The sequence below is a fragment of the Mauremys mutica genome, chromosome 9 (assembly GCF_020497125.1).
Source record: "Mauremys mutica isolate MM-2020 ecotype Southern chromosome 9, ASM2049712v1, whole genome shotgun sequence".
Taxonomy (NCBI): domain Eukaryota; kingdom Metazoa; phylum Chordata; order Testudines; family Geoemydidae; genus Mauremys; species Mauremys mutica.
Window position 1 is genome coordinate 88,159,167 of NC_059080.1, and position 13,132 is coordinate 88,172,298.

The 13,132-nt window shown below is 39.3% G+C and overlaps 1 protein-coding gene across 1 annotated transcript in view; it reads left to right on the forward strand.

The window, feature by feature from the left end:
* Positions 1-13,132, forward strand: part of LOC123377276 (multiple epidermal growth factor-like domains protein 6) — a 269,454-nt gene that overhangs the window by 167,911 nt on the left and 88,411 nt on the right. The window lies entirely within an intron of this gene.

Sequence of the window (13,132 nt, forward strand, 5' to 3'; positions counted from 1 at the left end):
CAGCAAACTTATGCAAAGTAGTTAGTGTACCAGTAAATTTGGCCCACAGAGCAGTAGGCTATAGCATGTGATGCCCTCCAAAAAGGTTTAGATTATTTCTGAGGTCCCATGTGATCTTTCAGATGTGAACTTAGAAACCACCCGCTAAAACTCTCGCGCACACATGCTGAGACTGGTTATTTGCCAAGCTGTTGCCCTCTATCTTGTGTGGCTGTATTTCCTTGCTGCAGTAAACAAATAGTTGAAGTTCTTTTAGTTCCTTCAGGATGAAAGGTGTTATATATATGTAGATTCTTACAAAACATATTATCATCTTTCACAGCATGAAGACATTTCTGACAAGGTTGTTTTCCCCATTGTACAGAATCGTGCAAATTCCTCTCTGCCAGGATTTCATTTAACTTTTGTCCTTTGTTTCCTGATTTTTAGGCTAGATACATTGCCATGTATGTCTCAGCTGTGATTATATTCTTATAATAGCTATATTCAGGAATACTCTTTCCCAGACTGCAAAGTTGTAGGATTAGCTTCCACAGCAAGCTATCAGTTGGTATCCAGCTTGACAATGTAAATAAGAACTAGATGGGCATTTTCTTTTGATTGAAGTGTGGTTTTTTTGTTTGTTTGTTTGTTTTTTAACTGATGTCCTATGTGCTTCGCTTTGATGGATTTTTATATTCCAAATACACAAACTCAGAAAAAGTGTACATAATTCAGAGTTTTACTACCTTTCTTCAGTCTCCTGTTATTAACTTTAGTGATTCTTTGGAAATGTTTCTGTGGACAAGTTTGTATGTGCTTATATTGTTGAATACTTACAGTTTTCAGATTTGCTTAAAAGTAATTAATTGAGCTTCCAGATAATCCTTCTTGTATTGAAAACAAAGATTACCCATCTACTCCTAAATTGCTTAAATATAACAACACAATTTTTGTGAGAGCAGTAATGAGCTAGTCATGTATACCTCCTCCTCAAATGTGGCATTACATTCTTTAAAAGGTGAAGCTAAGGATGTTTGACTCTCCTGTCAGGCATTTCCTAATGAGCAATTACAGAGGGATGTGGTGTTAGCCATTATGAAGCTTATTTAAAACAATAGAAATAACGTAAGTGTACAATTAGAGTGTTCACCATTGAAGTCTTTACAGTTTTTTCTTTTGTTTAATGATCATTAAAACATTAGTTATTTATTGTAAGAAGGTGGTGGTTTTCAACCTTTTTCATTTGCGCCCCCCTACAAAATTTCAAATGGAGGTATGGACCCCTTTGGAAATCTTACACTTAGTCTGTGGATCCAATGGTCTGCATTCCACAGCTTTCCAAGTCAATGGAATACCACAAGTATAGCAGGGATGATAATTACTTGCAAACAGCTGTTGTTAATATTTTAATGACAGCCAGTGTACATCCATGTGTTCCTGCAGCCACAATAACTTAGCTATGACCTCATCAGATTTAACAAGATAAGTAAGTTTCTGCTTGGTCCTTGTTAGATGGGAGACCTCAAAGTAAACCTAAGGGTGCTTTGGGAAGTGATGCTGATAATTCAGGAGATGGGGCAGGGATAGCTCAGTGGTTTGACCATTGGTCTCCTAAACTCAGGGTTGTGAGTTCAATCCTTGAAGGGGCCATTTAGGGATCGTGGGCAAAAATCTGTGTGCTTTGAGCAGGGGGTTGGACTAAATGACCTCCTGAGTTTCCTTCCAACCCTGGTATTCTATGAACTATGGTACTCTACCCCTTTAAGTTGACCCTGAGCTAATGCCCATTCATGATGCTATGTTGTACTGTGTAGACAGAGGTTCCATCTTGCAGATGTGGTCTAAAACTGAGTTTCTGACCACTTTGTTGTCATTAAAATTACCATGGCATTTTAGAAGAGCAGGGCTGTTAGTCAATTTGATTACTTATATTCTGTTTGCCTGTATTTCCTCTGCCATCTCAGTTGTATATCGTATTCAGTTTTAGTCCTAATCCACAGCGTAGCATTCCTGTATATTGAACTGCTTCCATGCACCATCCCAAAAGCGCTTTAACTTCCCTAATGAGTGAAGTGATTGATCACTACATTTTAAAAACACTTTGAGGTGTGTTAGGATGAAAGCTGCTATACAAACGTGAGACTTAAACATCGTAAAGGCATAGCATAAATAATGCGGACATTGTTAGTTCTACTTTAGAGGATAAATACGGTTTTGGTCTTAATATCTTCAGAAAAAGAACATCTTCTGCCAATAAACAGTAGGGATATTATCAAGAAATAGGTCCCAATTTCTGATTATGTGTTATCCATCCATAGTAGTGGGGCTGAAGAGAGAGAAAAGAAGTGGGTTGTAACTAATTTACTAATCCAACAGCATAACAAAATTTACCATAGTCCATGAAATTGTTTTAACAAGATAAAGATCTGAGCAGTTTTAGCAAACCATTGGCCTGATCTTATAAGGTGCTGAGCAGCATCCTCAGCCCCTATTAGCTTCAATGGTAGTAATGATGGACAGTGCCTTGCAGGGTTCAGGCATACATTAATACAAGCAGTATAACAGTTGAAGAAAACTGAAATCATCCTAGAACAAGTTACTGTGCTCAGCATTAACTAAACCTTTATAACTTTTTCCCATGGTTCTGTTATTCATTAAGCATGCTGCATGGAGAATGAGATTGAATAGCGCTGCATGGAACTTTCAGTGCCGAAGATTTCTATGGTCCTTACCAATGAGGTAAGGACCAGTTTTTAGCCAGTTGCGAGATTGTCATGACAGGATATATAATCCATAATTATATACAATACAATATTTTTCATTACCTTACTAAACAATGTTTACATCTGGCAGTAAATTGCAGTATGGTGAAGTAATGCACAGCTGAATAAAAATGCCGGAGGAGTGGGTTGATTAGCCTTTCAGAACTAATTCTGCATCTGCCGTGTTATGACAGTTTTATCTCCCACATCTCCAGACAGACTGACACTGGAGAATTCAGGATTTATATCTGACAAGCAAGGAACTTTTTGGCTTCAATTTGTGCACATAACAGGTTTTGACATAATAGTCAACCTTAACCCGTACTCTTCAGGTCAAATCTGGGTCACATTGAAATTAATGCCAACACTCTTTTGACTTTATGCGGAAAAGGATTTGACTCTAAATCACTGAGAGACTAATGAGATGAATTCCTCTGGCATAATTTTAAAGTCTGTGGAGGTACTGTGCAGATGAATGTGGTCCAATAATTCTGGGCCAAATTGTGTTGCCCTTACATTAAGTAGTACCCTACGCTGCAAGTAGTATAGTTAATTCCAGTAGATGAATTTGAAGAGTAAGATAGTCATAATGACTAAGGGTGGTGCAGACTTTCAGGTTGTTTACATAATGTATCACTGCCTGTACTTGATTGTGACGGAGAATCAGGGAAGGCTCAGGGGAGGCAGTATGGCCTAGTGAATGGACTAAAGTAGGATTTGGGAGACCTGGGTTTTAGTCCCAGCTCTGCCAGTAGTCTGCTGGGTAACCTTGGGCAAGTCATTCCCTGTCTCTTTGCCTCGGTTTCCCCATTTTTTAAATGGGATTAATGGTATTGGCCTCCTTTTGAAAAGTGCCTTGAGATCACCTGCTGAAAACCACAATAAGAGCTAAGTTTTGTATTTATTAACCCACAAGACTGCTAATTATATAAAACAGTAAGAAAAAAGTCTTTTCCAAAGTGCAAAGTTTCAAAATTCCACAATATCAATATAATCTAAATTCTGACTAGTAAAGTATGATGGGATAAAGCATGTGTTTACGTTTGAATAAGCTACAGAAGTCAGATAAAGAGGTCATGACCCTATGTTAACCCTCTTTGGTAGGCTGTCATTTATATCATCATGTTCTCATCCATCAAGACCACTGTAGCTAGAGACCAGTGAAGTCATATGATTAGTGTTGACAAAAGGGAGCTTTTGTCTTACCGATTAGAGTACTATTCCTATCCTTGTAACTTGATCAGTGGACATCCCTGGGAGTTTTTTGTTAAACTGAGCGTTGGCAGATTTCCTGACCTTTGTAAGATATGACCTCTGAGACTACTGAATTATAGGACAGTTATTGTCTGACTCCGAGACCACCATTGTTTACTCTAGTAATATAATAGTCCTGGATGTCAAGTGATTTATCTTGATTCTATGTCTGAAGAAAACTCTTTAAATAGAGATTCCAAATAATAACTAATAGCTTAATTCAAAAGAAAAATAGAAGGTTTTGTGTAAGAGAAAGAAAATATGTGTTAAAATGGCCACAAACATTAATTTATGCTGTAAAATTTTGTATTTTAATCATAATTTATTCTTTGGCCAGAGGAAACCCTACATTTTGCTAGTGAGGTTCAAAGTGCTGATCTGCATTTTGGATTGATCTCCTGACCTTCCAGTCACCATTCCAAGAAGTGTTCTTCAAAGAAATGTAAGATCCTAATATTTGGTGCCTCTAGAGAAATGGCCTGGGATAAAAGAGAAGAAAAGCCATCAGGCCAGTTTGTTCTCTGTTGCAGGGTCTCTGTTCAATATAGGATGAGACATGAACCCATTGGCGGGATTCAAGATGCTTTTACAATATCCATTCTTGTTAAATTCCCACTCTTTTCACACTGTTCTGTGACAAACCATGACTTAGGTTTATGCTTAGCTCAACTCAAGAGCGCCTGGATAGAAAAAATACAGCAAATATAAAAGATATAATATAGGATGAAAAACTGACCTTTTCTGAATACATGTGCAGAAAGTACCAGTTACTAACACCACTGAAAACTTTCTTAGTGACTATGCTAGAGGACTCCCATGTAGAATGGGGCAAACTGACCTTCTTTAATCCCCTCAACTTTAAAGCACCATTGTAAGAAATAAGTACAGTGCCATGGATCTGCATCTGACTCCTAATGACTATGTTACAGCAAAAAAATTCTTGAAAAATAACAAGTTAAAACTTCAGCTGATAAATAACAAAGGAAAATTCATTGTAGGTCATTGGGCATTCTTTTAATGGGGTGAGATGAATTGATTGGATCCTGATTAATTAATAGCTTAAGGCAGGCAGAAACCTGAGCTGAACGTTGCATTGCTAGATGAACACTTGAGACACTGTCACAATTTTAAAGAATGCTGCAGCTTGGTTTGGTGAATCCCTTCTAATTTGTTGCAGCATTCGAAACCTAATCCACTCAGTTACATGCTCAGGGACCCCATGCACCTTTCTCAACCCATGTCTACACTACATGAAGTATAATGGCATAGGTACAGCACCATAGCCATGCCAGCATTATCCTGTGCTTTGAGCAGGGATTGGACTAGATGACCTCCTGAGGTCTCTTCCAATCCTAATAGTCTATGATTCTATGATCCCATAGTGTAGACATAGCCTACAGCGTCAGAAGGTTTTTCTCTGTTTCTGTAGGAATACCACCTCCCTGGGTGATGGTAGCTAGGATAATGGAAGCATTCTTCCATCAGCCTAGCTGTATCTACACTGGGAATCCACAGCATTCTGGGGTGTGAATTGCAAAGGGATCATATCGCCAATAACCACATAAACACAATATAAATACCTAGGCAGATGGAAGACTAAGCCCCATTTAGAGTACATCACGAAGGTCTAGTCTCAACATGAGAAAAGCATGGATGCAGTAACTGTAGCAAAATACAAAGCTTAAGAGACATTTTCTCTTGTCTTACTAGGCGCATATTAAAAAATTCCCCTCTACTCACCATGGAATACAAGCCTAGGAACTAACAAGACTCTTAAATTGCAAACCTGTGTTACAAATGGTTGCTGTGCTTTCTTCACCAATTTTTCTAGTCATTTTCCCAGCCAGCCTTAGTCTTGTCTAGATTGGGCCACAGCCAACAAACCCTCACCAATACCCAAGACTCTTACAGACAATGGTCATTTCCACTACACCAACAGCTTAGGAGGAGGCAGAGATTTAATATCATCAGCCTGCTGAAGATAACACAACCTGCAGCTCCTTTCTAAGTCCCTACCAGCCTCCTTGTACATGTTGAACAAGAAGGATAACAAGATAGACCCCATAATACCCCATAAGAGATCCTTCAGAGTAGAGGAGCAGCTCTTTCAAACATCTCCCTGAAAAAATGAACAGAGCTGTTAAAGAGCGAATCCATCCACCTCGGATAAGTCCTTGATTGACTAGAATTAAGGAAATCTGAGGATTTCAGGTACTTGCCAGAGTTTTCAAACAGTTTTTCAAAAAATGGGAGATTTTACACAGGCCAATGCTTAGCAAGATCATCAGTGTCGAGAGCAAGTTTCTTAACCAGAGGCTTCGTAATAATAGCATCATTGAGAACAACCAGTATTCTGCCCCATGAAGGGAGATGACAGCCCATACTACTATTTCCCCACTGTCTTTGTCCAATGGGTCCGACTTGCATATTGTAGCCCAGAATTCCCTTTATGCCTCCAGAACATCAGATTGAAACCATCCATACCTCAAGCAGAGAAAAGTGAGTGTTTGTCCCTTTAAGGCCCTGCTCTTTCATTGTTAAGGCAGTTTAGATGATCCCAAACAAAAATCTAGACTGAAAATTCCCAAGACACTTCATCAACAAGCTTCACACTACATCTAGTTGTCAAATTATGGCAGGGTATGGCAGAAAGAATTTGGTATGGTATGTAATATTGATATGTGACACGTCTTCATACAGTGTATCTTGTGGTATGTTAAGAGCAGGATATGCTATCTAAAAGACACTTATCCATAGTCCTTAGACAACTGACATCCTGTGTCACACTTTATTTATTAGATGAATTATTGATGACCTGTTTGACAGAAAAGAAAAAGGAAAAAATTCCCAGATATCATGGGCCTCCCCAACAAAATTCCTGTCTCCACACTTTCAGCTGCTCAAGCCTACGTTGTGCTGGAGAGCTACTCAATGCTGATTACAAAGGTATCACATGGACTGGTTCCACTAAGCGTCTAAATTCTGTAACTGTCTGGGAGGATCTGAGAAGCATCATGTGGACCAGTGGTGGGCAACCCCCGGGCTGCATGTGGCCCATCAGGGTAATCCGCTGATGGGCCATGAGACAGTGTTTACATTGATCATCTGCAGGCATGGCCGCCCGCAGCTCCCAGTGGCTGTGGTTTGCTGTTCCCAGCCAATGGGAGCTACAGGAAGCTGTGGCCAGCACATCCCTGTGGCCACATTGCTGTTCCCAGCTTCCATTGGCTGGGAACAGCGAACTGCGGCCACTGGGAGCTGTGGGTGGATGGGCCTGCGGACAGTCAATGTAAATGCTGTCTCGCGGTCCGCCAGCAGATTACCCAGATGGGCCGCAGGTTTCCCACCAGTGAGTGTGGACTATACAAGTTGGAAGGAAATATTGAGCTGGGACCATAGATTCTTTTATATGTGGAAGGGACTGGTTTCTTAGTGTTAGGAGAGAATGGCAATCATTCACTATATATTTCTTTCAGTGTGGTAGTCCAATTTATGCATGTGTAAACTTGCACAGAAAGTTTGTATGAAACATGATTGTATGAAAAGTTTATGCAGTTTTACACATCAGCTTTGACATTTAATTATTAGGAGTGTAATGTAGCTTAATTAACTAATGTATAAAAGTGATTTGAGTTTTTAGGTGAAAAGTGCTTTATAACAGCATACCAGTGCTATTATGTTCTAGACAAAATACAGTATTTAGATTAAAATTCTATGAAGAAAAACAGACTCTAGAAAAAATGTTTGTAGATGTTTCTAGGACACTAATGATTATTTTATATTAGCTGGTTTCTAACATTTGTGAATAGTTTTGAAAGACAGGTTATGGAGAATGTTAACATTCCACTGTGCTGATTGACAGTTATTAGTATATTTTAAAGCAAAGAAAAGAAACGCAGTATTGTTGCGGCTGACTAGTGTGAATTAAAAGTTGGGTAATCTTTCCTGCAATTATGAAGATATGATTGTGGTTGTCAAGGAAGAAAATGTATTAATACTTTTTTTTTTATCATTGTGTTGGAAGAGTTTTGTAAGTCTGAAATTGAAGCTCTGGTCAAGGTCTCCAAAAATCGTTAATAGCAATTTTATACAGAATCAAACATTGTGAATATTTAAATAACAGCTTGCTTTTAGAAAAGCATTTACCAGCAAATAAAAACATCGTATAAACAGCAGATGAATCATCTTCATCTTGAACATGTCTCAAATGTAGCTTGAAACTGAATATCTCCAACATGGTAAGAGAGGTTTAGAAACTTTCAGTGAATATTGTAAATAGAAAATGATAAAACATTTTTTACACTTCTCTACAGTATATGTGCATATTTGCCTTTCAGTAGAGAGTATAATGTAGGAAAAATATTTCTTTTTCTGTGGTTTTGCCTGTTTTGCTATGTAAACAATGACTAATGACAGATAAGAGCTATAGGGAAGTAGAACTCTGGAGAGTTCGTTCTAGAAAGAAACGAATGCCGTTTTTCACTGGGACTACTCATAAGAGTCTCATTCTTTAGTGAAACATCCCTGGGTTGAGTATGATGTACTCTTAATAAAGTTTTAAAAGGATGCATGATAAAATCTAAAAGAAACACATATCTGTCAACACTTTCATTAAGAGCAGTAGCCCAAAGGAAATGATCCAGATGGAACTGTCAACAAGATCATAATAAGCTTCATCCTTCTCTACGTTTACTAAACAGATCAGTGGTTTGACTGATATAGGGCTTTATTATTTAAAATCCAATGACATGGCTACTTTGGTGGGTTTAATTGTGAGTGAATAGGACACCACCTTGAAACACATCGCACACATGCTCATCTGTTCTTCGAGAAAGCCCTCAGCATGCTGTACTAATGGTTACCCTTTCAGAGGGGATTTCATGCAAATAGGAGTGTGCAGAGACAGCTAATAAAAAAGGGGCATCCAAAGAGTTAATCTATAGTGTTAGGGAACAAGAGACAGTGTTCTGCTTTTGCTATTATCCTGTATTAGAACCAGATTCTGGAAGTTCTCTGTATGAATGGACTGTAGGGTTAAGTTCTGTTAATGCTGTAATGGCATAATGTCTCCCCTTCCCTTCCCTGGATCCCAGAGTTGAGTATCTGTGTCAGGAGAAGTGGGGAGCAAGATTAGGTCCGACTAGGTGATCACAATGGTCCTTCTGACTTTATAATCTATGAAAGTGGGCCAAGGTAGCATATGTTGTTTCCCACTCACTGAGAATCTACTCAGGAGTTAATACTTAGCCTGGGTTATGTTGGCTCCTGAGAGGAGCCCCATCTGCACTGTGGAACCTTATTGATGAGGGGCCCCGGGAACTAGTGCCTGAAAGGAAATCCTAGCGGAGCAATTCTAGCGGGGAACTGGAGAAGATAAACTGTGCCCTAGGGCTCCAGCAGATTCTCAGAGATCTGTGAGGTTTGGGAGTTGATTTCCCTGTTACATCAATGGGAAGAAGGGTCAGATCCTGCCACCCCATCCTCCCCCCCAACTCCTGCTGTAAGTAAAAGCAAAATCAGTTTAGAGATCTTTGAAGTGTAACTGGTGCATTATGTGAGCGACTCACACTTAATAAAATAATTTTGATGGACAGCAGTACCACCCAAATCAGTTTGTACCACGATGGCTTATGCTCCAATTGGTTTACAGAACAAATCCATCCACAAAATGACATAAGGCTTTTTACCAACTGAAGTAGGAGACATTTGTGACAAACAGCATTCTTCTTTCAGACACACTGATTATAAACTGAAGCTGAGAACAAATCACGTTATGAAGGCCTTTGTGTGATCATAATGCTGTTGTATATCCTACCTACTGTGTGATAAGAGGAATCTCTCTACCCACCATGCTGTACTGAAGCCACTTATTGAGCTGAGCAAGAGGGCATTCTTACTACTGTTAACAAAAAGCAGATGTTTTCATAAGATGCCTATTTTTCTCTATTTTTATTCCATAATTATTTCTTTTCAAACTGTGTCATGCCCTGCTGAGAGAAGGTACTGAAGGACAACTTTCTTGGCACCTTTTACCCTTACTGGCTGCAGATTTTGAATTGTATGGAGTTCAACAGGCCATATCACACTATCCGTTTTTAAGCATAACTCCCTGTTGACTTCCTGCCGATTGGGAATGGATTCTGATTTTAGACGTTTTGTTTAAAAATTGATGACATGACAGGGTCCTGTAGCTGCTTCTATGAGCACGCTCCACATTAGAAAAATTTGAAAATAAGGTTGCATCAAACCTGCTGGAGACAGTGATAACTTCGACCCACCTGAATTTAAGAAGTCTTCCTGAATGTGGAACTTCCATGAGTGTTGTCTTGTTTCAACTTCTCATGGTGTGTAGACAAGCCTTGTGTCATGGGGGTCCTCTCACCGCTAGGGTGCCTCCTCCTGGCCTCTCTGGGGATTAGCTCTTTCCAGGTCCAATGCCCCCTTCTGCTGTTTGCTGTACACCCTGCTACCTCCCTCTCTCTCTCACCCTCTGCCACTCAGGGTGTTCTATCTTTGTGACTAGGCCCTCCAGCCAGATCACTGTGTTTTTTCCCCCTTCAGAAGGTCTGCACCTTCTGAAACCTTGCTGCCTTTTCTTTTCCTACACCCTCTCCACCTAGTTTTCCTTCTTTGTCCCTACTGCCCAGGCTCCCTCACTGAAGCCCCATTCTACTGCTAGCTTCCTGGCTTTATCCTAGTCCCACCTGTTCCTTCCAAACTGGGTTCTGTCATTATTCAGGTGTTCCTTAGGCCAGTCAATTCCCCTTAGCTGTGGTCTATCTGGTTAAATGGCCTTTCCTCAGCCTCATTTAACCCCTGTTAACACACCATCACATCTTCCTATACAACCTTCCAGCACAATAAACACAATTTACTGAATATTATCATTCCTTGTGTCCTGTGCAGATAAAGCTACACATGTTTTGTTTTTCTGGTCAGTGGTTCTTGTGGTTGCATCCCTTATATAGTTTACCTCTTCTGGCAACATTCTTCACTCTTAATCTCGGCCCATGTGTATGGATTTCATAGGGAGATATGGGTTGGGCTGGAGGCAAACAGTGGTACAGTGGTGCCAAAGTATCTTTATGCTTAATGGTAGCAATGACATTAATGGTGTTTTGACCTGCCTCTCTCAAATTTTACATACAGTTCCAAGATTCTGAACAAGAGAGTTCTTGTGTTAATGATTAAGAAGGAACAAAATTGCACTCATCTGAAATGTGAAAAAGAGACGTTGACTCAGTGCTATGGGAAAATGTCACCGTGCTCCTCTGAGGTCTGTCCTTGAGAATTATCCAATTTCTTATTTTAATCTCTTACCTTGACTTTCCTACAAATTATTCAGTCCCAAAACTTGCTTAATTCTCATGTGTGTATATACATATTTTTGATGAAGAATGCCTTGAAACTCTAATTAGGGCTGCTTGAATCCAGAGCAGTTTACATATCACAGGCTTACACAGCTATCAAACAGATGCTTCCCCTTTTTCTCATTCAGCTGACACTTTCATTTTCTCTGCAAATTATGAAGACCAAGCAGTGATGTGTCTCGACTCCCGAGGCTTCATACCATTCCATATCAAAAAGAGGATTAGAAATAGTTTTAGCTGTCAAGTGAGTTGTTAAGTTTGTCTTCCATGGAGTCTACACTTTCAGATGGCCTCTTTATTGAATTTAAAATAGCTTGCTTTCTTGACCTTGTTTAAATTGAATGGACAGTTTTCATTACAGTCTGCAGAATTCCCAGCTATGACATATGCTTTGCATATTGAGGGTGAAGGGCTCAGTACTGGTGTTTTGGTGTGTTGACTTTATCCATGTGTCAGATATTGAGATGTACCCATTGTCCCCTTCGGCACAATTTGTTCAAACTATTTCCTTTATTAACCTTGTGAGGAGAAGCTTGTCTAGGCACCACTTTTATAATGATTCCCTACCTAGGTCAGCAGCAGGGCCTGAACCTAGACAGTCAGGACTGCATCACAGTCCTCTACCACTTGATGTAAGAGAGTAAACTCTATCAGACAGTTGCAGTCGTAGGCTGTTGTCCTCTAGTAGACCAGCCATGACAGGAGGACAACATGACACATATTGTATTAGTGTAGGTTAAGACTAAACTAAAACCTAAGTGTGAAAGAAGCCACTTCTTGTCCTCTAGTTTCAATGGTTACTTTTATCTTACTTTGGCAATTGCTATTCTTCTTACATTATTTATACAAGTATATATCTTGTATTGTTTTTCTTTCTCATAATATGTAAAAATTGTAAGAAATACAAATTTTATGGATCAGTTTTGCTGGTAATAATTGGAGATATACCAATCTCCTAGAACTGGAAGGGACCTTGAAAGGTCATTGAGTCCAGCCCCCTGCCTTTACTAGCAGGACCAATTTTTGCCCCAGATCCCTAAGTGGCCCCCTCAAGGATTAAACTTACAACGCTGGGTTTAGCAGGCCAATGCTCAAACCACTGAGCTATCCGTCCCCCTAGTACTCCCTCTTCCCCCAATATGGGTAAATGGGAAGCAGAAAGAGGTTGTTCTCTATAATCAGTAATTCTGCTTTTCTCTCAGGGGTACTTTTGTTACCATTTTTTATGCAGTCTTAAATTTTGCCCATCACAACTGTTATGTTTTCTTCTGAGGAGTAGATGAACTGGCATTTCCAATTGAACAAACCAATAAAGCAGATGTTCAGTATTTCAAAAATCATGCAATCAAATCTCAAAATGACACAGTCAAAAACAAACAAACAAAAAACAACTATAGTAAGCTACTGTACTGTAGAATATATTAATTGAAATATATGTATCCAGGACTTTAAAATATTGATGTTAATACATAGATTTATCAGTGGATAGTTATAAATTGTCAATACAGTATGGACATTTTCAAATTCAGACATGGTGTAAGCGACTGTAATTCCAACATAAGGGCTTGTTGACACTCTTATTTCTCATTAATACTCTACTCTTATTCTTATTTATACTCACTCTTATAGAGTATATCAATCCAGTGGGTTAAGCAAAACAGGAACAAGGCACTCTTATTCTGCAAAGTCAACACATGGACTTAATCAGAAACAGTTAACTCCATATGTAGACAAGCTCTTACACCAGGTATACATTTGTCCCTT